General features: G+C 52.1%; 1 non-coding gene across 1 annotated transcript; it reads left to right on the top strand.

Annotated features, from left to right (window-relative positions):
- The first annotated feature begins 5,979 nt into the window (after positions 1–5,979).
- LOC149347692 (signal recognition particle RNA) lies at positions 5,980–6,274 on the top strand. Its single transcript, XR_016282616.1, has one exon.
- Positions 6,275–6,488: the final 214 nt, after the last annotated feature.

Raw genomic sequence — 6,488 nt, 5'->3', positions numbered from 1 at the left:
GACTCCTCCCACCGTCTGCGGGCTATTAAAAAAAAAAAGGCGGGACCCGGACATTAATCCGATTTAATTCAGGAAATCGGCCACACAGGGCAATAAACCGATGTTTCTAAGAATTCTGGGAACATGTACACCGAGTTCCCGCGGCAAAAAGAAGAGTTCAGATTCCTCTTCAGTGCACCTTTAAGTTCCACCCACATTCAGGACCCTCGAACAGAATTCCACTGACAAAATGTAGACCAGTGTTAAAGCTTTTTTTGATGAACAGACAAAAAGCTAGCCACGAGACGAAATTATAAGCTCAAGGATTTTTCTGGCTAGCTTGTTTGATGGAGTTAAACATTAAAAAGCTGATTTTGTTCACTGTTGCGACTGTCCAGCGGAGTAACACAGAACGCCGCGGACCGGGACCTACTGCACAGGATGTCCTGCTACAACTCAATCGGGCTGCCCTCGACCCGTCGAAAGCCCTCACAATGACAAGGTCGTACTCGCCATGGATTTGAAGGGTGCATTCGACAACGTCACCCACGAGATCATTCACACCCACCTCTCTTACACATCCAACACACATGCATATCAGAGGGGACGGAGAACATCCCGATGCTGTGGCGCCACATGCTCTTGGTAGCTCCGCTCCCGCGTAACATGGACATGGCTTCACATGAAGGCAGACGACAAGCGCGGGTTCGCACGCTTGAGAGGCAATATGGCTATAAAGAGCGCGTCTATTACGTGGACATCACAGGGCCGTCGCCCGCGGGATTCTTCACGGCTGCCGTAGTCCACCGAGGAATGAATGTCGATGGGCTATCTTTTCGGGCCCCAAATTCAACACGAGCGGAGGAAGTCGCAATAGCTCTCGCTGCCGCCGATCCAAAATCGAAAACGGTTATCACAGACTCTCGCCGGGCCTGTGAACATTATCTTGCAGGCGAAATATCACCTCTTGCCTCGCAAATTCTAAGACGCGCTGTCGCCGATCCAACTTGCACAAAAGTGATCTGGGCTCCTGGCCACCAGGGTCTACGAGGCAATGAGGCCGCTGATGCGGCCGCCCGAGCGCTCACACACCGGGCTCCTCATCCTAGCTCTCATGGCTCAGAAGCTCATAAACCGCTTCTGCGGTTCCGCGCAATCCTAATTTATTATTGCGACAGCCACCGTCTCTACCCGCCACCTGCCAAGGGGCTGAGTAAGGCGGAGGAGCGAACTCTGCGGCGCCTGCAGACAGGAACCCTTCTCTGTCCTGCAATAGCAAAACACTTCGATCCGAACACAGATGGGCGCTGCGCGCACTGTGGAGAGATCTGCGATATCTTTCACATGGTGTGGGCGTGTACTCAGAATCCTCACCTTCCCCCTCCCCCACCCCCACCCGAGAGGCATGGGAGACTGCCCTCCTCAACTGCTCCACACTGGAGTCCCAAAGGGCTCTGGTCAAGCGGGCGCGAGACGGGGCCTCGTTATGCGGTGTCCCGGACTAAGGATACCGACCATGCAGCAGGGTTTTTTACCCTCAAGCTCTCTTCGATTAAAGTTTTTCACCACCACCATCTCAAACTAACTGCGGCGGAAACGCCTTTCAATACATACGGAAATTTTTAACCGACAGACAATATTACTGTTGTAGGTACGAATTGCGCACAAAAGACATACACAGGAAAAAACATGAGGGAGACTGAAAGAGCGCAAACTATCAACTAGTGTTTATTCGATTCAATGCCGCTTTATAGGCAGTGTGCACACGGGCCTACAAAGAGGGGAAAGAGAGGATAAGGAGGCAAATCAACCCTGCGCGACAATCCATCAAAAACGCTCCAAAAAATTCTTTTCCGCGTTGTACAATGAAACGGAGGTGTCACTCACACAGTTATCACCTCTTGCCTTGATGTGGTATGCCTCTAGAAGTTCACGGGAAACTTTGTCATTGCTCCTGCCCAGAATTCTGATATTATTTAGCAGTGGCTCCCAACCGGTGCATGCAATGCAATGAGCGGGCAAATTTGCTCCTTCTCTATTCCTAATTGAACGCTGATGCTCCCCTGCGCGTTCATTCACGCAGCGTCCTGTCTGGCCCACGTACACGCGACCACACTTGAGCGGGATGAGATATACAACGCCCGTGGCGCATTTGACAAATTGTGCCGCATGCTTTATCACGCATGCTCTTCATCGAGCGCCTTCCGGGCTGATCCTTGGGCACAACCCGGCGAGCTTGCGTGGCGCCGAAAACACCACAGGGACGCTATGCCTATTTGCCACTTTTTATGCGAAGCATATTAACGTAGGTGTCGGGCCTTCTCGCGACGCCCGGCGGTGGCCACCATTGACCCTGAAGTGGGGTCACGTGACATGACGTCACGTGATGACGTCACACGGGCTGCAGATGGGGCCTCATATCGCGCCGTCGGTCGCCTCCCGGCGGTGGCCACCATTGACCTTCAAGTGACCTTCACGTAGGTCACGTGACATGACGTCACACCGGCTGCAGATGGGGCCTCATATCGCGCCGTCGGACGTCGCCCGGCGGAGGCCTCCACGCTTCGGTTCGCGCCGTCGCGCGCGACGCCGCGGCGGCGTCACCATAGCTGCATCACGTGATATGTGACGTCACACCAGGGATTAAGCGGCGCGCGCCCGCCGTCGCGTCAGTCTCTGTGCCCGCAACCGCGCCAGCGTCTTTGCGCCGGGCGTGTATGCGGTCAAGATGCCTCAAACGCTAAGGACGTTAATAATAGGAATGCAAAACGAAGGCTGCAGCGTGCTACGGAAACCGATGAAGAACGCGAAGAACGCCTATAACATGCTTCGCATCCATTGGGCTTAACCTTGATAAGCCTCCAATTTTTTTATGTTGTGTGCCACCTTGTGCATATACGGGACAACCATAGTCTTTCTTCGCGGCAATCGCTCCTCGTTGTTGGCGCGGTTTCCTTTTTTTCAAGGCAAGGCAAGAGGTGATAACTGTGTGAGTGACACCTCCGTTTCATTGTACAACGCGGAAAGAATTTTTTGGAGCGTTTTTGATGGATTGTCGCGCAGGGTTGATTTTCCTCCTTATCCTCTCCTTCTCGTCTTTGTAGGCACGTGTGCACACTGCCTATAAAGCGGCACTGAATCAACTAAACATCAGTTGATAGTTTGCGCTCTTTCAGTCTCCCTCGTGTTTTCTCCTGTGTATGTCTTGTGCGCAATTCGTACCTACAACAGTATGCACCAACTCGCCCAACAAGAAGTTCTTAACGACAATCTTACATTCGAATCCAGGATAAAGAAAATGGCCCTTTTCACTTAGGAACCAGGGGTACACCCCAGGGCGCGGTGCTCTCTCCCCTGTTATTCAATTTGGATATGATACGCCTGCCGGCCCAGCTGGGCGCTGTCGCCGGTGTGCAGCAAGCGCTGTACGCCGATGACATCACCCTGTGGGCCACACAGGGTTCCCTTGGAGACATTGAGGCCAACCTGCAGGAGGCGGCGACCATAGTGGACCATTATGCTCGCCGCTGCGGCTTCAAATGCTCCACCCAAAAGTCTGAATTTGTGCTCATACGCCCCTCACCAAAGTGCACAACCAAAATTTCATTGTCTCTCGAGACAGGTCCAATCCCTGAAAATGCTGAAGTCCGGGTACTGGGACTCTTTATACATCAAGACAGACGGCCAGAAAAACATTGGCCAAACTCCGGCAGGTGGGGGACCATGTGGGCCGCTTGGTCCGCCGGGTTTAGCGTGGGGGGTTACGATGTAAGGACGCCTTGCGGCTGGCGCATGCATTTGCAACCAGTCGAATTCTATATTCGACTCCACACCTCCACCTGCAAGACGAAGATTCACTCGAAGTCATCCTCCGCAAAAATTATTAGGCGGGCTATGGACCTCCCCGCGAACACCTCCAACAAGCGCCTCCTGGGGCTGGGCATGGTGAACACATTCCGGGAGCTCCGGGAAGCCCACTTGACCAACCAATACACAGGTCTCTCGAAGATATCGTCGGGTGGGCGCCTGCTTGCCCGACTACACATCCAACAAACCACTCTTATGGAAGAGCGCGTACGTATTCCATCCCAGTGGAGATGCGCCCTCCACGTGCGCCCTCTTCCCGCGAACATGAACCGTGAGGACCATAATGGCCGGCACCTGGTTCGGGCGGAACCCCTGGCCCATCAATATGAATCGAAACCCGGCGTATTCTACGTGGATGCCTCCGGCCTCCACCATGGGGGATGGTACACGGCCGCAGTCGTACACCAATCGAAAGCAGTGAACAGCCTTGCTTTCCGAGCCCGTGGCATAACACGCGCGGAGGAGGTCGCCATTGCGTTGGCTGCATCTGATTCTAATTCAAAAACAATTATTTCCGACTCGCAAGGGGCCTGTCGGAACGTCTAGCAGGTCTGGGTACCGTATCTAGCCTACTGAATTCTCCAAAACAGCGTCTACACCGGGGACCCCGCGCACCGGCATATCGTTTGGGCTCCTGCTCACATGGGCCTTGAGGGATGGATGGATTGATGGAAAAAACTTTATTGTTAATAAATTGGTGTTCTTAACCCTTACGGGTCACTGGGCGCCGTGGTCGATCCTTGGTGGGAAATGCGGCAGCTGACGCCACCGCCCACGCGCTCTCTCACCGGACATTCCTCTCCGCCTCAACGATCAGGAACTCGAATTGACTCCCGCTTACTCCTTCAGAGACATTGTTTTACTTTATCAATCTGGCCCCGGTCTTTATCCCCGCCCGTGTAAAGGTCTCTCAAAATCGGAGGAGTTGTTGTTGTTGCGACTGAGAGAAGAACGAAAAGGAAGTTGCACGGGCCTGCCAACTGGCTCCAGCCGAGCCGCCACCGCTGCCACGTGCAGACAGAGGAGAGTTAAAAGATAAGAGGAAAGAGCGAGACAAAAGAAAAGACGCGCGTCGCAGCAACAACCACGTCCGCCGAAGCGGACGCTGGCTGAAAAATCAGATACGCGGCCGTAGCCGCGATTCGTCACCACCTCCCCTCGAAGGAGCGGCTTCTGCTTCGTCTATATATTAAAAAAATATTTAGCGGATCTCGGAGTCCATAAGGTAACTTTATAAGACTTTGCGTGATGCTCCCTAGATGGAGCGCACGTACTACTCCTTAATTGTGCTGGATTTGCATACAACACGTGTTGTATTCACAAAATCGTGAACACAAGGTCACCATTCTGAAAAATGGTCCTAATACAGCAATATGTCAAATTTTCGCATCAGGAACTTGTGTGGTGACAATAATATGTCATTGGTAAATATAAAACCACGCGACGTACTTAAGCGTGTGAAGGCGATGCAGGTGCCGCCAAGTGCAAAAACTTTTTTCTTTAAATTACATACCGGAACACTACCAGTAAAGGAATTCTTAGAAAGGAAGCAGTTATTTCTACCTTGGGGATCACATTGTTTAATTTGTAAACAACCAGAAACAATAGACCACGTTTTTTTGCACTGTTGGGAGGGGGTATACTTTTGGGACATTTTGCAACGGACTTTAAAAAAGGAATTTCCGCTCGACGCTCATGGTATTCGGTACTTGCCTGTAGAGAGTGAGGATGGGACACCATTTGACCTCATTATGCTAATGGGCCTCCATTGTATTTGGCGCTCCAGAATGGCAGGATATCATTGCGATCCTGATGCACGGCCAGCACGGATCTATTTTCGGGAGTGCATGCATAAGTATATTGAAGTTCAGAAACTTGCTCCTGAAGCTCCCGAGTGGCTCGAAAGAGTCGAGCCTTTGGTGACGCTTAAGGAGTTTTAATATGATGAAGCCACGCACCCCCGGGCGGATAGTGTTGTTAATTATTGCTCATTGCGCTCTGTAAGTGTATTTGTGTACTGTGGTGAAGCCACGCACCCCCGGGCGGATAGTGTTGTTAATTATTGCTCATTGCGCTCTGTAAGTGTATTTGTGTACTGTGGTTCTTGCCGAAGTCAGGCAATAAATAAAAAAAGGGGGTTGTGGCGTGCCCCTGTAATCCAGCTACTTGGAGGCCGGCGCTGGAGGACGGGTTGAGGCTGGGAGCCCTTCCCCATGTCGGCCCATGTTGATCGGGTGTCCGCGCTAAGCTGGGCGCCGATATGGCGACCCCAGGGGAACCCGGGGTGGCCAGGTCGCCTAAGGAGGAGTGAACCGGCCCAGGGCGGAAACGCAGCAGGCAAAAACTCCCGCGCTGAGCAGTAGTGGGATAGCACCTGTGAATGGGCGGCATGGGGTAGCCCGGTCAATAGACTCGGACCTAGCGCCTTTTTTTTTTGCGTACAGTTTAATGAAACGCTTCGCGCACGATCTATTTTTTTCCTTTCTTTTCCTTCACCTGTCTGCAGTTCTCCATTTCATGAAGAGCAGTGGATCGTAATATCATGGATCCAAGTTTTTTTTTTTCGTCTCCTTTATTTTATTTTTATAATTACCCCGCCCCTTGTGACCCCATGTTCCATCACCTGACTGACGACTTTTTTT

This window comes from Amblyomma mixtum, chromosome 4 (genome assembly GCF_055824585.1).
Source record: "Amblyomma mixtum isolate Tamu chromosome 4, ASM5582458v1, whole genome shotgun sequence".
In the NCBI taxonomy this organism is placed as follows: Eukaryota; Metazoa; Arthropoda; class Arachnida; order Ixodida; family Ixodidae; genus Amblyomma; species Amblyomma mixtum.
Note: the sequence above shows the minus strand (reverse complement) of the source record. Positions and strands in the feature narration are given on the sequence as shown.